Source organism: Salmo salar, unplaced genomic scaffold (genome assembly GCF_905237065.1).
Source record: "Salmo salar unplaced genomic scaffold, Ssal_v3.1, whole genome shotgun sequence".
Classification (NCBI taxonomy): Eukaryota; Metazoa; Chordata; class Actinopteri; order Salmoniformes; family Salmonidae; genus Salmo; species Salmo salar.
The window spans coordinates 152,501-174,599 of record NW_025548487.1 but is presented as its reverse complement, the minus strand read 5'-3'; the positions used below and the strand labels follow the sequence as shown (position 1 = coordinate 174,599).

The 22,099-nt window shown below is 47.5% G+C and overlaps 1 protein-coding gene across 1 annotated transcript in view; it reads left to right on the top strand.

The window, feature by feature from the left end:
* Nucleotides 1-856: 856 nt before the first annotated feature.
* LOC106594134 (cyclin-D-binding Myb-like transcription factor 1) overlaps nucleotides 857-22,099 on the top strand; it is a gene marked incomplete at its 5' end in the record, with an annotated part of 66,662 nt that continues 45,419 nt past the window's right edge. The window contains 1 exon segment of the mRNA XM_045712434.1: nucleotides 857-1,009.

Sequence of the window (22,099 nt, the reverse complement as noted above, 5' to 3'; positions counted from 1 at the left end):
AAATGTTCCATTTTATTTTGTTGAGATCCGTTGACAGTTTGGAGACGTTTAGTTTGTTGGGCACCTTTAGATTTGAACCAAAGCAAAGACTGTCTTTTATATTGACAATATAGTCCATTGACTGCTCTAACAATGGAAATACATGTCCCCAAAGATGGAAGGCAGGCAGGTGGGAGGAGGCAAGATCAGGTAGGACCATTATAGCCAATGATAGGGCAAATAGCGGTGAACAACAGGCCATAGAGAGAGCGATAGAGGACTCATCTTTGTATCTGTGCCATTATAGCATCTGTGACAGCATGAGCATCGCCATTAAGGCTATCTCCATTTTAAAGTAGTCAATTTTCTTCTTCGTTGGCTGATTTCCTTCAACTAATAGAAATCCCCACCCAGTTGACTACTTTAAAATGGTGGAAGCCCTCAATGGCAATGTCATTTTTTTTTTAAGTTGCTGAAATGCTACATTTCCACCTATATCAGTGCATTCATAACACAACCTAACTATTACAAAACTTCTATTGGATCAAATAAGCCTCACGTAGCAAATTAGCAATTACCTTTTTGTTGACAATTTTGACACTCATTGACCTCTATACGAACATTTCTCAATTCGTGGTCTTATTTATCGTGGACAGATTTCGGGCGAAGTAAAACGTCTCACTTTGCCTCTTCCTCTCTGACCAAAGCAACTGAAGAAACTTTGTTTTTCCTACATTATCTGGCAACCCTCATGCCTTCTCTACCAGAGGGTCGTCACTAGTTAACACAGCCACAAAGTCATAACCCCCCGCCTATTTCTACAAAATATCTTCTTAAACTCTGATTTTAAAACTAACACTGCTAACCTTGTACATAGCCCTAACATTAAATTAAGACAGTTTTTTCATGAATTTTTACGATTTGGCCTTTGTGGCTGTGTTATCTAGCAGAAACCCCACCAGAGAGGTTCTCCATCCTGGCATTTGCCTCCATCCTGGTCTCTCCGAAGTGCCCGGACCAAAAACAGGAAGTAAGTAACAAAATCAAACGTATAATTCAGTTTCTGCTTGAGGCTCGATGTGGTAAAAGGATAGAGCCAATGATGGAAACGGGCTGCAACATAAACACAACACAATAACACGCTGAAATGTAGACACCACAAGCTACTCTGATCTAACATGGCGTCGGAGACTTTTCGTCTTCTTTCATTTAGCTGGGCATGCTAGCTAGTTAGCATGATGTGCTATGGCTAACGTTAACTACCAGCACAGGGCCTCCAACTGCCAATAGCCTGGTTGTGTAATCATGTATACGTTGCTGCTACTGTTTTATCTATCCCGTTGCCTAGTTACTTTACCTGTATGTACATATCTACTTCAATAACCTCGTACCCCTACACATTGACTCGGTACTGGTACCCTGTGTATATGGCCAAGTTATTTTTTATTTGATGTGGCCGTTGTTGTAAAGCCTCTATTTTGACTAAGACACAGCCGTAACTATAAAAGCCTTACTGAACGAACGAAGCTAGTTAAATAATTCGTGTTTTAGCCAAAGTGCATTAGCTAGCAGCTAGCTAGTACCACTACTACGACTGGGTGCATCTCATTCCTATTAGTTGGCTTCCTTCACTCGTCTCTTCTCCTGTCATTCACTGATCTTGGGCTGAACAAGCTTCCCTACATGATATCCACAGGCTCAACTAGCTACATGATATCCACAGGCTCAGCTAGCTACATGATATTGACAGGCTCAGCTAGCTACATGATATCCACGGGCTCAGCTAGCTACATGATATCCATGGGCTCAGCTAGCTACATGATATCCATAGGCTCAGCTAGCTACATGATATCCACAGGCTCAGCTAGCTACATGATATCCATAGGCTCAGCTAGCTACATGGTATCCATAGGCTCAGCTAGCTACATGATATCCACAGGCTCAGCTAGCTACATGGTATCCACAGCTCAGCTAGCTACATGATATCCACAGGCTCAGCTAGCTACATGATATCCATAGGCTCAACTAGCTACATGATATCCACAGCTCAGCTAGCTACATGATATCCATAGGCTCAGCTAGCTACATGATATCCACAGGCTCAGCTAGCTACATGATATTGACAGGCTCAGCTAGCTACATGATATCCACGGGCTCAGCTAGCTACATGATATCCATGGGCTCAGCTAGCTACATGATATCCATAGGCTCAGCTAGCTACATGATATCCACAGGCTCAGCTAGCTACATGATATCCATAGGCTCAGCTAGCTACATGGTATCCATAGGCTCAGCTAGCTACATGATATCCACAGGCTCAGCTAGCTACATGGTATCCACAGCTCAGCTAGCTACATGATATCCACAGGCTCAGCTAGCTACATGATATCCATAGGCTCAACTAGCTACATGATATCCATAGGCTCAGCTAGCTACATGGTATCCATAGGCTCAGCTAGCTACATGGTATCCACAGGCTCAGCTAGCTACATGATATCCACAGGCTCAGCTAGCTACATGGTATTCACAGGCTCAGCTAGCTACATGTATTCATAGGCTCAGCTAGCTACATGATATCCATGGTATTCACAGGCTCAGCTAGCTACATGGTATTCACAGGCTTAGCTAGCTACATGATATTCACAGGCTCAGCTAGCTACATGATATTCACAGGCTCAGCTAGCTACATGTATTCATAGGCTCAGCTAGCTACATGATATCCATGGTATTCACAGGCTCAGCTAGCTACATGATACTCACAGGCTCAGCTAGCTACATGTATTCATAGGCTCAGCTAGCTACATGATATCCATGGTATTCACAAGCTCAGCTAGCTACATGGTATTCACAGGCTCAGCTAGCTACATGATATTCACAGGCACAGCTAGCTACATGATATTCACAGGCTCAGCTAGCTACAAGTATTCATAGGCTCAGCTAGCTACATGATATCCATGGTATTCACAGCCTCAGCTAGCTACATGGTATTCACAGGCTCAGCTAGCTACATGATATTCACAGGCTCAGCTAGCTACATGGTATTCACAGGCTCAGCAAGCTACATGGTATTCACAGGCTCAGCTAGCTACATGGTATTCACAGGCTCAGCTAGCTACATGATATCCATGTATTCACAGGCTCAGCTAGCTACATGATATTCACAGGCTCAGCTAGCTACATGATATTCACAGGCTCAGCTAGCTACATGGTATTCACAGGCTCAGCAAGCTACATGGTATTCACAGGCTCAGCTAGCTACATGATATTCACAGGCTCAGCTAGCTACATGATATCCATGGTATTCACAGGCTCAGCTAGCTACATGGTATTCACAGGCTCAGCTAGCTACATGGTATTCACAGGCTCAGCTAGCTACATGGTATTCACAGGCTCAGCTAGCTACATGGTATTCACAGGCTCAGCTAGCTACATGTATTCATAGGCTCAGCTAGCTACATGATATCCATGGTATTCACAGGCTCAGCTAGCTACATGATATTCACAGGCTCAGCTAGCTACATGTATTCATAGGCTCAGCTAGCTACATGATATCCATGGTATTCACAGGCTCAGCTAGCTACATGGTATTCACAGGCTCAGCTAGCTACATGGTATCCACAGGCTCAGCTAGCTACATGGTATCCACAGGCTCAGCTAGCTACATGGTATCCACAGGCTCAGCTAGCTACATGGTATCCACAGGCTCAGCTAGCTACATGGTATCCACAGGCTCAGCTAGCTACATGGTATCCACAGGCTCAGCTAGCTACATGGTATCCACAGGCTCAGCTAGCTACATGGTATTCGCAGGCTCAGCTAGCTACATGGTATCCACAGGCTCAGCTAGCTACATGGTATCCACAGGCTCAGCTAGCTACATGGTATTCGCAGGCTCAGCTAGCTACATGGTATCCACAGGCTCAGCTAGCTACATGGTATCCACAGGCTCAGCTAGCTACATGGTATCCATGGTATTCATGATATCCACAGGCTCAGCTAGCTACATGATATCCATGGTATTCACAGGCTCAGCTAGCTACATGGTATTCACAGGCTCAGCTAGCTACATGATATTCACAGGCTCAGCTAGCTACATGATATTCACAGGCTCAGCTAGCTACATGATATCCATGGTATTCACAGCCTCAGCTAGCTACATGGTATTCACAGCCTCAGCTAGCTACATGGTATTCACAGGCTCAGCTAGCTACATGATATTCACAGGCTCAGCTAGCTACATGGTATTCACAGGCTCAGCTAGCTACATGATATTCACAGGCTCAGCTAGCTACATGATATCCATGGTATTCACAGGCTCAGCTAGCTACATGGTATTCACAGGCTCAGCTAGCTACATGGTATTCACAGGCTCAGCTAGCTACATGGTATTCACAGGCTCAGCTAGCTACATGATATCCACAGGCTCAGCTAGCTACATGGTATCCACAGGCTCAGCTAGCTACATGATATTCACAGGCTCAGCTAGCTACATGATATTCACAGGCTCAGCTAGCTACATGGTATTCACAGGCTCAGCTAGCTACATGGTATTCACAGGCTCAGCTAGCTACATGGTATCCACAGGCTCAGCTAGCTACATGATATCCACAGGCTCAGCTAGCTACATGGTATCCACAGGCTCAGCTAGCTACATGGTATCCACAGGCTCAGCTAGCTACATGACATTCACAGGCTCTGCTAGCTACATGATATTCACAGGCTCAGCTAGCTACATGGTATCCATGGTATTCATGATATCCACAGGCTCAGCTAGCTACATGATATCCATGGTATTCACAGGCTCAGCTAGCTACATGGTATTCACAGGCTCAGCTAGCTACATGATATTCACAGGCTCAGCTAGCTACATGATATTCACAGGCTCAGCTAGCTACATGTATTCATAGGCTCAGCTAGCTACATGATATTCACAGGCTCAGCTAGCTACATGATATCCATGGTATTCACAGGCTCAGCTAGCTACATGGTATTCACAGGCTCAGCTAGCTACATGGTATTCACAGGCTCAGCTAGCTACATGATATCCATGGTATTCACAGGCTCAGCTAGCTACATGGTATTCACAGGCTCAGCTAGCTACATGATATCCACAGGCTCAGCTAGCTACATGGTATCCACAGGCTCAGCTAGCTACATGATATTCACAGGCTCAGTTAGCTACATGATATTCACAGGCTCAGCTAGCTACATGGTATTCACAGGCTCAGCTAGCTACATGGTATTCACAGGCTCAGCTAGCTACATGGTATCCACAGGCTCAGCTAGCTACATGATATCCACAGGCTCAGCTAGCTACATGGTATCCACAGGCTCAGCTAGCTACATGGTATCCACAGGCTCAGCTAGCTACATGATATTCACAGGCTCCGCTAGCTACATGATATTCACAGGCTCAGCTAGCTACATGGTATCCATGGTATTCATGATATCCACAGGCTCAGCTAGCTACATGATATCCATGGTATTCACAGGCTCAGCTAGCTACATGGTATTCACAGGCTCAGCTAGCTACATGATATTCACAGGCTCAGCTAGCTACATGATATTCACAGGCTCAGCTAGCTACATGATATTCACAGGCTCAGCTAGCTACATGATATCCATGATATTCACAGGCTCAGCTAGCTACATGGTATTCACAGGCTCAGCTAGCTACATGGTATTCACAGGCTCAGCTAGCTACATGGTATTCACAGGCTCAGCTAGCTACATGGTATTCACAGGCTCAGCTAGCTACATGATATTCACAGGCTCAGCTAGCTACATGATATTCACAGGCTCAGCTAGCTACATGTATTCATAGGCTCAGCTAGCTACATGATATCCATGGTATTCACAGGCTCAGCTAGCTACATGTATTCATAGGCTCAGCTAGCTACATGATATCCATGGTATTCACAGGCTCAGCTAGCTACATGGTATCCACAGGCTCAGCTAGCTACATGGTATCCACAGGCTCAGCTAGCTACATGGTATTCACAGGCTCAGCTAGCTACATGGTATTCACAGGCTCAGCTAGCTACATGGTATCCACAGGCTCAGCTAGCTACATGGTATCCACAGGCTCAGCTAGCTACATGGTATCCACAGGCTCAGCTAGCTACATGGTATCCACAGGCTCAGCTAGCTACATGGTATCCACAGGCTCAGCTAGCTACATGGTATCCACAGGCTCAGCTAGCTACATGGTATTCGCAGGCTCAGCTAGCTACATGGTATCCGCAGGCTCAGCTAGCTACATGGTATCCGCAGGCTCAGCTAGCTACATGGTATCCACAGGCTCAGCTAGCTACATGGTATCCACAGGCTCAGCTAGCTACATGGTATCCACAGGCTCAGCTAGCTACATGATATTCACAGGCTCAGCTAGCTACATGGTATCCATGGTATTCATGATATCCACAGGCTCAGCTAGCTACATGATATCCACAGGCTCAGCTAGCTACATGTATCCATGCGATATCCACAGGCTCAGCTAGCTACATGGTATCCATGGTATTCATGGTATCCACAGGCTCAGCTAGCTACATGGTATCCACAGGCTCAGCTAGCTACATGATATTCAAAGGCTCAGCTAGCTACATGATATCCACAGTCTCAGCTAGCTACATGGTATCCATGGTATTCATGATATCCACAGGCTCAGCTAGCTACATGATATCCATGGGCTCAGCTAGCTACATGGTATCCATAGGCTCAGCTAGCTACATGGTATCCACAGGCTCAGCTAGCTACATGGTATCCACAGGCTCAGCTAGCTACATGTATTCATAGGCTCAGCTAGCTACATGATATCCATGGTATTCACAGGCTCAGCTAGCTACATGGTATTCACAGGCTCTGCTAGCTACATGTATTCATAGGCTCAGCTAGCTACATGATATCCATGGTATTCACAGGCTCAGCTAGCTACATGGTATTCACAGGCTCAGCTAGCTACATGACCATGGTATTCACAGGCTCAGCTAGCTACATGGTATTCACAGGCTCAGCTAGCTACATGATATTCACAGGCTCAGCTAGCTACATGATATCATATCACAGGCTCAGCTAGCTACATGGTATCCACAGGCTCAGCTAGCTACATGCATGGTATCCACAGGCTCAGCTAGCTACATGGTATCCACAGGCTCAGCTAGCTACATGATATTCGCAGGCTCAGCTAGCTACATGATATCCGCAGGCTCAGCTAGCTACATGGTATCCACAGGCTCAGCTAGCTACATGGTATCCACAGGCTCAGCTAGCTACATGGTATCCACAGGCTCAGCTAGCTACATGATATCCACAGGCTCAGCTAGCTACATGGTATCCACAGCCTCAGCTAGCTACATGATATCCACAGGCTCAGCTAGCTACATGATATCCATGGTATCGGCTCAGCTAGCTACATGATATCCACAGGCTCAGCTAGCTACATGATATCCACAGGCTCAGCTAGCTACATGATATCCACAGGCTCAGCTAGCTACATGGTATCCACGGCTCTACTACATGATATCCACAGGCTCAGCTAGCTAAATGGTATCCACAGGCTCAGCTAGCTACATGGTATCCACAGGCTCAGCTAGCTACATGGTATCCATGGTATTCATGATATCCACAGGCTCAGCTAGCTACATGATATCCACAGTCTCAGCTAGCTACATGGTATCCATGGTATTCATGATATCCACAGGCTCAGCTAGCTACATGATATCCATGGGCTCAGCTAGCTACATGGTATCCATAGGCTCAGCTAGCTACATGGTATCCACAGGCTCAGCTAGCTACATGGTATCCACAGGCTCAGCTAGCTACATGTATTCATAGGCTCAGCTAGCTACAAGATATCCATGGTATTCACAGGCTCAGCTAGCTACATGGTATTCACAGGCTCAGCTAGCTACATGTATTCATAGGCTCAGCTAGCTACATGATATCCATGGTATTCACAGGCTCAGCTAGCTACATGTATTCATAGGCTCAGCTAGCTACATGATATCCATGGTATTCACAGGCTCAGCTAGCTACATGGTATTCACAGGCTCAGCTAGCTACATGATATTCACAGGCTCAGCTAGCTACATGATATTCACAGGCTCAGCTAGCTACATGTATTCATAGGCTCAGCTAGCTACATGATATCCATGGTATTCACAGGCTCAGCTAGCTACATGGTATTCACAGGCTCAGCTAGATACATGATATTCACAGGCTCAGCTAGCTACATGATATCCACAGGCTCAGCTAGCTACATGGTATCCACAGGCTCAGCTAGCTACATGGTATCCACAGGCGCAGCTAGCTACATGGCATTCACAGGCTCAGCTAGCTACATGATATTCACAGGCTCAGCTAGCTACATGATATTCACAGCCTCAGCTAGCTACATGTATTCATAGGCTCAGCTAGCTACATGATATCCATGTCACAGGCTCAGCTAGCTACATGGTATCCACAGGCTCAGATAGCTACATGGTATCCACAGGCTCAGCTAGCTACATGGTATCCACAGGCTCAGCTAGCTACATGGTATCCACAGGCTCAGCTAGCTACATGATATCCACAGGCTCAGCTAGCTACATGGTATCCATCTGGCTCAGCTAGCTACATGATATCCACAGGCTCAGCTAGCTACATGATATCCACAGGCTCAGCTAGCTACATTATATCCACAGGCTCAGCTAGCTACATGATATCCATGGTATCCACAGGCTCAGCTAGCTACATGGTATCCACAGGCTCAGCTAGCTACATGGTATCCACAGGCTCAGCTAGCTACATGGTATCCATAGGCTCAGCTAGCTACATGGTATCCACAGGCTCAGCTAGCTACATGGTATCCACAGGCTCAGCTAGCTACATGTATTCATAGGCTCAGCTAGCTACATGGTATCCATGTATTCACAGGCTCAGCTAGCTACATGGTATTCACAGGCTCTGCTAGCTACATGTATTCATAGGCTCAGCTAGCTACATGATATCCATGGTATTCACAGGCTCAGCTAGCTACATGGTATTCACAGGCTCAGCTAGCTACATGGTATTCATAGGCTCAGCTAGCTACATGATATCCATGGTATTCACAGGCTCAGCTAGCTACATGTATTCATAGGCTCAGCTAGCTACATGATATCCATGGTATCCACAGGCTCAGATAGCTACATGGTATCCACAGGCTCAGCTAGCTACATGGTATCCACAGGCTCAGCTAGCTACATGGTATCCACAGGCTCAGCTAGCTACATGGTATCCACAGGCTCAGCTAGCTACATGGTATTCGCAGGCTCAGCTAGCTACATGATATCCTCAGGCTCAGCTAGCTACATGGTATCCACAGGCTCAGCTAGCTACATGGTATCCACAGGCTCAGCTAGCTACATGGTATCCACAGGCTCAGCTAGCTACATGGTATCCACAGGCTCAGCTAGCTACATGGTATCCACAGGCTCAGCTAGCTACATGGTATCCACAGGCTCAGCTAGCTACATGGTATCCATGGTATCATGATATCCACAGGCTCAGCTAGCTACATGATATCCACAGGCTCAGCTAGCTACATGGTATCCACAGGCTCAGCTAGCTACATGGTATCCATGGTATCATATATCCACAGGCTCAGCTAGCTAAATGATATCCACAGGCTCAGCTAGCTACATGATATCCACAGGCTCAGCTAGCTACATGATATCCACAGGCTCAGCTAGCTACATTATATCCACAGGCTCAGCTAGCGACATGATATCCATGGTATCCACAGGCTCAGCTAGCTACATGGTATCCACAGGCTCAGCTAGCTACATGGTATCCACAGGCTCAGCTAGCTACATGGTATCCATAGGCTCAGCTAGCTACATGGTATCCACAGGCTCAGCTAGCTACATGGTATCCACAGGCTCAGCTAGCTACATGTATTCATAGGCTCAGCTAGCTACATGATATCCATGGTATTCACAGGCTCAGCTAGCTACATGGTATTCACAGGCTCTGCTAGCTACATGTATTCATAGGCTCAGCTAGCTACATGATATCCATGGTATTCACAGGCTCAGCTAGCTACATGGTATTCACAGGCTCAGCTAGCTACATGTATTCATAGGCTCAGCTAGCTACATGATATCCATGGTATTCACAGGCTCAGCTAGCTACATGTATTCATAGGCTTAGCTAGCTACATGATATCCATGGTATCCACAGGCTCAGATAGCTACATGGTATCCACAGGCTCAGCTAGCTACATGGTATCCACAGGCTCAGCTAGCTACATGGTATCCACAGGCTCAGCTAGCTACATGGTATCCACAGGCTCAGCTAGCTACATGGTATTCGCAGGCTCAGCTAGCTACATGATATCCGCAGGCTCAGCTAGCTACATGGTATCCACAGGCTCAGCTAGCTACATGGTATCCACAGGCTCAGCTAGCTACATGGTATCCACAGGCTCAGCTAGCTACATGGTATCCACAGGCTCAGCTAGCTACATGGTATCCACAGGCTCAGCTAGCTACATGATATCCACAGGCTCAGCTAGCTACATGGTATCCATGGTATTCATGATATCCACAGGCTCAGCTAGCTAAATGATATCCACAGGCTCAGCTAGCTACATGATATCCACAGGCTCAGCTAGCTACATGGTATCCATGGTATTCATGATATCCACAGGCTCAGCTAGCTAAATGATATCCACAGGCTCAGCTAGCTACATGATATCCACAGGCTCAGCTAGCTACATGGTATCCATGGTATTCATGATATCCACAGGCTCAGCTAGCTACATGATATCCACAGGCTCAGCTAGCTACATGATATCCACAGGCTCAGCTAGCTACATGGTATCCATGGTATTCATGATATCCACAGGCTCAGCTAGCTACATGATATCCACAGTCTCAGCTAGCTACATGGTATCCATGGTATTCATGATATCCACAGGCTCAGCTAGCTACATGATATCCATGGGCTCAGCTAGCTACATGGTATCCATAGGCTCAGCTAGCTACATGGTATCCACAGGCTCAGCTAGCTACATGGTATCCACAGGCTCAGCTAGCTACATGTATTCATAGGCTCAGCTAGCTACAAGATATCCATGGTATTCACAGGCTCAGCTAGCTACATGGTATTCACAGGCTCAGCTAGCTACATGTATTCATAGGCTCAGCTAGCTACATGATATCCATGGTATTCACAGGCTCAGCTAGCTACATGTATTCATAGGCTCAGCTAGCTACATGATATCCATGGTATTCACAGGCTCAGCTAGCTACATGGTATTCACAGGCTCAGCTAGCTACATGATATTCACAGGCTCAGCTAGCTACATGATATTCACAGGCTCAGCTAGCTACATGTATTCATAGGCTCAGCTAGCTACATGATATCCATGGTATTCACAGGCTCAGCTAGCTACATGGTATTCACAGGCTCAGCTAGATACATGATATTCACAGGCTCAGCTAGCTACATGATATTCACAGGCTCAGCTAGCTACATGGTATTCACAGGCTCAGCTAGCTACATGGTATTCACAGGCGCAGCTAGCTACATGACATTCACAGGCTCAGCTAGCTACATGATATTCACAGGCTCAGCTAGCTACATGATATTCACAGCCTCAGCTAGCTACATGTATTCATAGGCTCAGCTAGCTACATGATATCCATGGTATTCACAGGCTCAGCTAGCTACATGGTATCCACAGGCTCAGATAGCTACATGATATCCACAGGCTCAGCTAGCTACATGATATCCACAGGCTCAGCTAGCTACATGATATCCACAGGCTCAGCTAGCTACATGATATCCACAGGCTCAGCTAGCTACATGGTATCCATCTGCTCAGCTAGCTACATGATATTCACAGGCTCAGCTAGCTACATGATATCCACAGGCTCAGCTAGCTACATTATATCCACAGGCTCAGCTAGCGACATGATATCCATGGTATCCACAGGCTCAGCTAGCTACATGGTATCCACAGGCTCAGCTAGCTACATGGTATCCACAGGCTCAGCTAGCTACATGGTATCCACAGGCTCAGCTAGCTACATGATATCCATAGGCTCAGCTAGCTACATGGTAGCCACAGGCTCAGCTAGCTACATGGTATTCACAGGCTCAGCTAGCTACATGATATCCACAGGCTCAGCTAGCTACATGGTATCCACAGGCTCAGCTAGCTACATGGTATCCATAGGCTCAGCTAGCTACATGGTATCCACAGGCTCAGCTAGCTACATGGTATCCACAGGCTCAGCTAGCTACATGGTATCCACAGGCTCAGCTAGCTACATGGTATCCACAGGCTCTGCTAGCTACATGGTATCCACAGGCTCTGCTAGCTACATGGTATCCACAGGCTCAGCTAGCTACATGATATCCACAGGCTCAGCTAGCTACATTATATCCACAGGCTCAGCTAGCTACATGATATCCATGGTATCCACAGGCTCAGCTAGCTACATGGTATCCACAGGCTCAGCTAGCTACATGGTATCCACAGGCTCAGCTAGCTACATGGTATCCACAGGCTCAGCTAGCTACATGATATCCATAGGCTCAGCTAGCTACATGGTATCCACAGGCTCAGCTAGCTACATGGTATCCATGGTATCCACAGGCTCAGCTAGCTACATGATATTCACAGGCTCAGCTAGCTACATGGTATCCACAAGCTCAGCTAGCTACATGATATCCACAGGCTCAGCTAGCTACATGTTATTCACAGGCCCAGCTAGCTACATGGTATCCACAGGCTCAGCTAGCTACATGATATCCATAGGCTCAGATAGCTACATGGTATCCACAGGCTCATCTAGCTACATGGTATCCACAGGCTCAGCTAGCTACATGGTATCCACAGGCTCAGCTAGCTACATGTATTCATAGGCTCAGCTAGCTACATGATATCCATGGTATTCACAGGCTCAGCTAGCTACATGGTATTCACAGGCTCAGCTAGCTACATGATATTCACAGGCTCAGCTAGCTACATGATATTCACAGGCTCAGCTAGCTACATGTATTCATAGGCTCAGCTAGCTACATGATATCCATGGTATTCACAGGCTCAGCTAGCTACATGGTATCCACAGGCTCAGCTAGCTACATGATATCCACAGGCTCAGCTAGCTACATGATATCCACAGGCTCAGCTAGCTACATGGTATCCACAGGCTCAGCTAGCTACATGATATCCACAGGCTCAGCTAGCTACATGATATTCACAGGCTCAGCTAGCTACATGATATTCACAGCCTCAGCTAGCTACATGTATTCATAGGCTCAGCTAGCTACATGATATCCATGGTATTCACAGGCTCAGCTAGCTACATGGTATCCACAGGCTCAGCTAGCTACATGATATCCACAGGCTCAGCTAGCTACATGGTATCCACAGGCTCAGCTAGCTACATGGTATCCACAGGCTCAGCTAGCTACATGGTATCCACAGGCTCAGCTAGCTACATGATATCCACAGGCTCAGCTAGCTACATGGTATCCATCGGCTCAGCTAGCTACATGATATTCACAGGCTCAGCTAGCTACATGATATCCACAGGCTCAGCTAGCTACATTATATCCACAGGCTCAGCTAGCGACATGATATCCATGGTATCCACAGGCTCAGCTAGCTACATGGTATCCACAGGCTCAGCTAGCTACATGGTATCCACAGGCTCAGCTAGCTACATGGTATCCACAGGCTCAGCTAGCTACATGATATCTATGGGCTCAGCTAGCTACATGGTATCCACAGGCTCAGCTAGCTACATGGTATTCACAGGCTCAGCTAGCTACATGGTATCCACAGGCTCAGCTAGCTACATGATATCCATAGGCTCAGCTAGCTACATGGTATCCACAGGCTCAGCTAGCTACATGGTATTCACAGGCTCAGCTAGCTACATGATATCCACAGGCTCAGCTAGCTACATGGTATCCACAGGCTCAGCTAGCTACATGGTATCCACAGGCTCAGCTAGCTACATGGTATCCACAGGCTCAGCTAGCTACATGGTATCCACAGGCTCAGCTAGCTACATGGTATCCACAGGCTCAGCTAGCTACATGGTATCCATGGTATCCACAGGCTCAGCTAGCTACATGGTATCCACAGGCTCAGCTAGCTACATGATATACACAGGCTCAGCTAGCTACATGATATCCACAGCCTCAGCTAGCTACATGTATTCATAGGCTCAGCTAGCTACATGATATCCATGGTATTCACAGGCTCAGCTAGCTACATGGTATCCACAGGCTCAGCTAGCTACATGATATCCACAGGCTCAGCTAGCTACATGGTATCCACAGGCTCAGCTAGCTACATGGTATCCACAGGCTCAGCTAGCTACATGATATCCACAGGCTCAGCTAGCTACATGATATCCACAGGCTCAGCTAGCTACATGGTATCCATCGGCTCAGCTAGCTACATGATATTCACAGGCTCAGCTAGCTACATGATATCCACAGGCTCAGCTAGCTACATTATATCCACAGGCTCAGCTAGCTACATGATATCCATGGTATCCACAGGCTCAGCTAGCTACATGGTATCCACAGGCTCAGCTAGCTACATGGTATCCACAGGCTCAGCTAGCTACATGATATCCATAGGCTCAGCTAGCTACATGGTATCCACAGGCTCAGCTAGCTACATGGTATTCACAGGCTCAGCTAGCTACATGATATCCACAGGCTCAGCTAGCTACATGATATTCACAGGCTCAGCTAGCTACATGTATTCATAGGCTCAGCTAGCTACATGATATCCATGGTATTCACAGGCTCAGCTAGCTACATGGTATTCACAGGCTCAGCTAGATACATGATATTCACAGGCTCAGCTAGCTACATGATATTCACAGGCTCAGCTAGCTACATGGTATTCACAGGCTCAGCTAGCTACATGATATTCACAGGCTCAGCTAGCTACATGATATTCACAGGCTCAGCTAGCTACATGATATTCACAGCCTCAGCTAGCTACATGTATTCATAGGCTCAGCTAGCTACATGATATCCATGGTATTCACAGGCTCAGCTAGCTACATGGTATCCACAGGCTCAGCTAGCTACATGATATCCACAGGCTCAGCTAGCTACATGGTATCCACAGGCTCAGCTAGCTACATGGTATCCACAGGCTCAGCTAGCTACATGATATCCACAGGCTCAGCTAGCTACATGATATCCACAGGCTCAGCTAGCTACATGGTATCCATCGGCTCAGCTAGCTACATGATATTCACAGGCTCAGCTAGCTACATGATATCCACAGGCTCAGCTAGCTACATGATATCCACAGGCTCAGCTAGCGACATGATATCCATGGTATCCACAGGCTCAGCTAGCTACATGGTATCCACAGGCTCAGCTAGCTACATGGTATCCACAGGCTCAGCTAGCTACATGGTATCCACAGGCTCAGCTAGCTACATGATATCTATGGGCTCAGCTAGCTACATGGTATCCACAGGCTCAGCTAGCTACATGGTATTCACAGGCTCAGCTAGCTACATGATATCCACAGGCTCAGCTAGCTACATGGTATCCACAGGCTCAGCTAGCTACATGGTATCCACAGGCTCAGCTAGCTACATGATATCCATAGGCTCAGCTAGCTACATGGTATCCACAGGCTCAGCTAGCTACATGGTATTCACAGGCTCAGCTAGCTACATGATATCCACAGGCTCAGCTAGCTACATGGTATCCACAGGCTCAGCTAGCTACATGGTATCCATAGGCTCAGCTAGCTACATGGTATCCACAGGCTCAGCTAGCTAAATGATATCCACAGGCTCAGCTAGCTACATGATATCCACAGGCTCAGCTAGCTACATGGTATCCATGGTATTCATGATATCCACAGGCTCAGCTAGCTAAATGATATCCACAGGCTCAGCTAGCTACATGATATTCACAGGCTCAGCTAGCTACATGATATTCACAGCCTCAGCTAGCTACATGTATTCATAGGCTCAGCTAGCTACATGGTATCCATGGTATCACAGGCTCAGCTAGCTACATGGTATCCACAGGCTCAGCTAGCTACATGATATCCACAGGCTCAGCTAGCTACATGGTATCCACAGGCTCAGCTAGCTACATGGTATCCACAGGCTCAGCTAGCTACATGATATCCACAGGCTCAGCTAGCTACATGATATCCACAGGCTCAGCTAGCTACATGGTATCCATCGGCTCAGCTAGCTACATGATATTCACAGGCTCAGCTAGCTACATGATATTCACAGGCTCAGCTAGCTACATGATATCCACAGGCTCAGCTAGCTACATGATATCCATGGTATCCACAGGCTCAGCTAGCTACATGGTATCCACAGGCTCAGCTAGCTACATGGTATCCACAGGCTCAGCTAGCTACATGATATCCACAGGCTCAGCTAGCTACATGGTATCCACAGGCTCAGCTAGCTACATGGTATTCACAGGCTCAGCTAGCTACATGGTATCCACAGGCTCAGCTAGCTACATGGTATCCACAGGCTCAGCTAGCTACATGGTATCCACAGGCTCAGCTAGCTACATGGTATCCACAGGCTCAGCTAGCTACATGGTATCCACAGGCTCAGCTAGCTACATGGTATCCACAGGCTCAGCTAGCTACATGATATCCACAGGCTCTGCTAGCTACATGGTATCCACAGGCTCTGCTAGCTACATGGTATCCACAGGCTCAGCTAGCTACATGGTATCCACAGGCTCAGCTAGCTACATGGTATCCACAGGCTCAGCTAGCTACATGGTATCCACAGGCTCAGCTAGCTACATGGTATCCACAGGCTCAGCTAGCTACATGGTATCCACAGGCTCAGCTAGCTACATGATATCCATAGGCTCAGCTAGCTACATGGTATCCACAGGCTCAGCTAGCTACATGGTATCCACAGGCTCAGCTAGCTACATGATATCCACAGGCTCAGCTAGCTACATGGTATCCACAGGCTCAGCTAGCTACATGGTATCCACAGGCTCAGCTAGCTACATGGTATCCACAGGCTCAGCTAGCTACATGGTATCCACAGGCTCAGCTAGCTACATGGTATCCACAGGCTCAGCTAGCTACATGGTATCCACAGGCTCAGCTAGCTACATGGTATCCACAGGCTCTGCTAGCTACATGGTATCCACAGGCTCAGCTAGCTACATGGTATCCACAGGCTCAGCTAGCTACATGATATCCACAGGCTCAGCTAGCTACATGGTATCCACAGGCTCAGCTAGCTACATGGTATCCACAGGCTCAGCTAGCTACATGGTATCCACAGGCTCAGCTAGCTACATGGTATCCACAGGCTCAGCTAGCTACATGGTATCCACAGGCTCAGCTAGCTACATGGTATCCACAGGCTCTGCTAGCTACATGGTATCCACAGGCTCAGCTAGCTACATGGTATCCATAGGCTCAGCTAGCTACATGGTATCCACAGGCTCAGCTAGCTACATTATATCCACAGGCTCAGCTAGCGACATGATATCCATGGTATCCACAGGCTCAGCTAGCTACATGGTATCCACAGGCTCAGCTAGCTACATGGTATCCACAGGCTCAGCTAGCTACATGGTATCCACAGGCTCAGCTAGCTACATGGTATCCACAGGCTCAGCTAGCTACATGGTATCCACAGGCTCAGCTAGCTACATGGTATCCACAGGCTCAGCTAGCTACATGGTATCCACAGGCTCAGCTAGCTACATGGTATCCACAGGCTCAGCTAGCTACATGGTATCCACAGGCTCAGCTAGCTACATGGTATCCACAGGCTCAGCTAGCTACATGATATCCACAGGCTCAGCTAGCTACATGGTATCCACAGGCTCAGCTAGCTACATGGTATCCATAGGCTCAGCTAGCTACATGATATCCACAGGCTCAGCTAGCTACATTATATCCACAGGCTCAGCTAGCTACATTATATCCACAGGCTCAGCTAGCTACATGATATCCATGGTATCCACAGGCTCAGCTAGCTACATGGTATCCACAGGCTCAGCTAGCTACATGATATCCATTGGCTCAGCTAGCTACATGGTATCCACAGGCTCAGCTAGCTACATGGTATCCATGGTATCCACAGGCTCAGCTAGCTACATGATATTCACAGGCTCAGCTAGCTACATGGTATTCACAGGCGCAGCTAGCTACATGACATTCACAGGCTCAGCTAGCTACATGATATTCACAGGCTCAGCTAGCTACATGATATTCACAGCCTCAGCTAGCTACATGTATTCATAGGCTCAGCTAGCTACATGATATCCATGGTATTCACAGGCTCAGCTAGCTACATGGTATCCACAGGCTCAGCTAGCTACATGATATCCACAGGCTCAGCTAGCTACATGGTATCCACAGGCTCAGCTAGCTACATGGTATCCACAGGCTCAGCTAGCTACATGATATCCACAGGCTCAGCTAGCTACATGGTATCCATCGGCTCAGCTAGCTACATGATATTCACAGGCTCAGCTAGCTACATGATATCCACAGGCTCAGCTAGCTACATTATATCCACAGGCTCAGCTAGCTACATGATATCCATGGTATCCACAGGCTCAGCTAGCTACATGGTATCCACAGGCTCAGCTAGCTACATGGTATCCACAGGCTCAGCTAGCTACATGGTATCCACAGGCTCAGCTAGCTACATGATATCCACAGGCTCAGCTAGCTACATGGTAGCCACAGGCTCAGCTAGCTACATGGTATCCACAGGCTCAGCTAGCTACATGATATCCACAGGCTCAGCTAGCTACATGGTATCCACAGGCTCAGCTAGCTACATGGTATCCACAGGCTCAGCTAGCTACATGGTATCCACAGGCTCAGCTAGCTACATGGTATCCACAGGCTCAGCTAGCTACATGGTATCCACAGGCTCAGCTAGCTACATGATATCCACAGGCTCTGCTAGCTACATGGTATCCACAGGCTCAGCTAGCTACATGGTATCCACAGGCTCAGCTAGCTACATGATATCCACAGGCTCAGCTAGCTACATTATATCCACAGGCTCAGCTAGCTACATGATATCCACAGGCTCAGCTAGCTACATTATATCCACAGGCTCAGCTAGCTACATGGTATCCACAGGCTCAGCTAGCTACATGGTATCCACAGGCTCAGCTAGCTACATGGTATCCACAGGCTCAGCTAGCTACATGGTATCCACAGGCTCAGCTAGCTACATGATATCCACAGGCTCAGCTAGCTACATGGTATCCACAGGCTCAGCTAGCTACATGGTATCCATGGTATCCACAGGCTCAGCTAGCTACATGATATTCACAGGCTCAGCTAGCTACATGGTATCCACAAGCTCAGCTAGCTACATGATATCCACAGGCTCAGCTAGCTACATTATATCCACAGGCTCAGCTAGCTACATGATATCCATGGTATCCACAGGCTCAGCTAGCTACATGGTATCCACAGGCTCAGCTAGCTACATGGTATCCACAGGCTCAGCTAGCTACATGGTATCCACAGGCTCAGCTAGCTACATGATATCCACAGGCTCAGCTAGCTACATGGTATCCACAGGCTCAGCTAGCTACATGGTATCCATGGTATCCACAGGCTCAGCTAGCTACATGATATTCACAGGCTCAGCTAGCTACATGGTATCCACAAGCTCAGCTAGCTACATGATATCCACAGGCTCAGCTAGCTACATGTTATTCACAGGCCCAGCTAGCTACATGGTATCCACAGGCTCAGCTAGCTACATGATATCCATAGGCTCAGATAGCTACATGGTATCCACAGGCTCAGCTAGCTACATGTATTCATAGGCTCAGCTAGCTACATGATATCCATGGTATTCACAGGCTTAGCTAGCTACATGGTATTCACAGGCTCAGCTAGCTACATGGTATCCATAGGCTCAGCTAGCTACATGATATCCACAGGCTCAGCTAGCTACATTATATCCACAGGCTCAGCTAGCTACATTATATCCACAGGCTCAGCTAGCTACATGATATCCATGGTATCCACAGGCTCAGCTAGCTACATGGTATCCACAGGCTCAGCTAGCTACATGATATCCATTGGCTCAGCTAGCTACATGGTATCCACAGGCTCAGCTAGCTACATGGTATCCACCAGGCTCAGCTAGCTACATGATATTCACAGGCTCAGCTAGCTACATGGTATTCACAGGCGCAGCTACATACATTCACAGGCTCAGCTAGCTACATGATATTCACAGGCTCAGCTAGCTACATGATATTCACAGCCTCAGCTAGCTACATGTATTCACAGGCTCAGCTAGCTACATGATATCCATGGTATTCACAGGCTCAGCTAGCTACATGGTATCCACAGGCTCAGCTAGCTACATGATATCCACAGGCTCAGCTAGCTACATGGTATCCACAGGCTCAGCTAGCTACATGGTATCCACAGGCTCAGCTAGCTACATGGTATCCACAGGCTCAGCTAGCTACATGATATCCACAGGCTCAGCTAGCTACATGGTATCCATCTGCTCAGCTAGCTACATGATATTCACAGGCTCAGCTAGCTACATGATATCCACAGGCTCAGCTAGCTACATTATATCCACAGGCTCAGCTAGCTACATGATATCCATGGTATCCACAGGCTCAGCTAGCTACATGGTATCCACAGGCTCAGCTAGCTACATGGTATCCACAGGCTCAGCTAGCTACATGATATCCATAGGCTCAGCTAGCTACATGGTAGCCACAGGCTCAGCTAGCTACATGGTATTCACAGGCTCAGCTAGCTACATGATATCCACAGGCTCAGCTAGCTACATGGTATCCACAGGCTCAGCTAGCTACATGGTATCCATAGGCTCAGCTAGCTACATGGTATCCACAGGCTCAGCTAGCTACATGGTATCCACAGGCTCAGCTAGCTACATGGTATCCACAGGCTCAGCTAGCTACATGATATCCACAGGCTCTGCTAGCTACATGGTATCCACAGGCTCTGCTAGCTACATGGTATCCACAGGCTCAGCTAGCTACATGGTATCCACAGGCTCAGCTAGCTACATTATATCCACAGGCTCAGCTAGCTACATGATATCCATGGTATCCACAGGCTCAGCTAGCTACATGGTATCCACAGGCTCAGCTAGCTACATGGTATCCACAGGCTCAGCTAGCTACATGGTATCCACAGGCTCAGCTAGCTACATGATATCCATAGGCTCAGCTAGCTACATGGTATCCACAGGCTCAGCTAGCTACATGGTATCCATGGTATCCACAGGCTCAGCTAGCTACATGGTATTCACAGGCTCAGCTAGCTACATGGTATCCACAGGCTCAGCTAGCTACATGATATCCACAGGCTCAGCTAGCTACATGTTATTCACAGGCCCAGCTAGCTACATGGTATCCACAGGCTCAGCTAGCTACATGATATCCATAGGCTCAGCTAGCTACATGGTATCCACAGGCTCATCTAGCTACATGGTATCCACAGGCTCAGCTAGCTACATGGTATCCACAGGCTCAGCTAGCTACATGGTATCCACAGGCTCAGCTAGCTACATGATATCCATGGTATCACAGGCTCAGCTAGCTACATGGTATCCACAGGCTCAGCTAGCTACATGGTATCCACAGGCTCAGCTAGCTACATGGTATTCACAGGCTCAGCTAGCTACATGGTATTCATAGGCTCAGCTAGCTACATGGTATCTATGGTATTCACAGGCTCAGCTAGCTACATGGTATTCACAGGCTCAGCTAGATACATGATATTCACAGGCTCAGCTAGCTACATGGTATCCACAGGCTCAGCTAGCTACATGGTATTCACAGGCGCAGCTAGCTACATGATATCCACAGGCTCAGCTAGCTACATGATATCCACAGGCTCAGCTAGCTACATGATATTCACAGCCTCAGCTAGCTACATGTATTCATAGGCTCAGCTAGCTATCCATGCGTATTCACAGGCTCAGCTAGCTACATGGTATCCACAGGCTCAGCTAGCTACATGGTATCCACAGGCTCAGCTAGCTACATGATATCCACAGGCTCAGCTAGCTACATGGTATCCACAGGCTCAGCTAGCTACATGGTATCCACAGGCTCA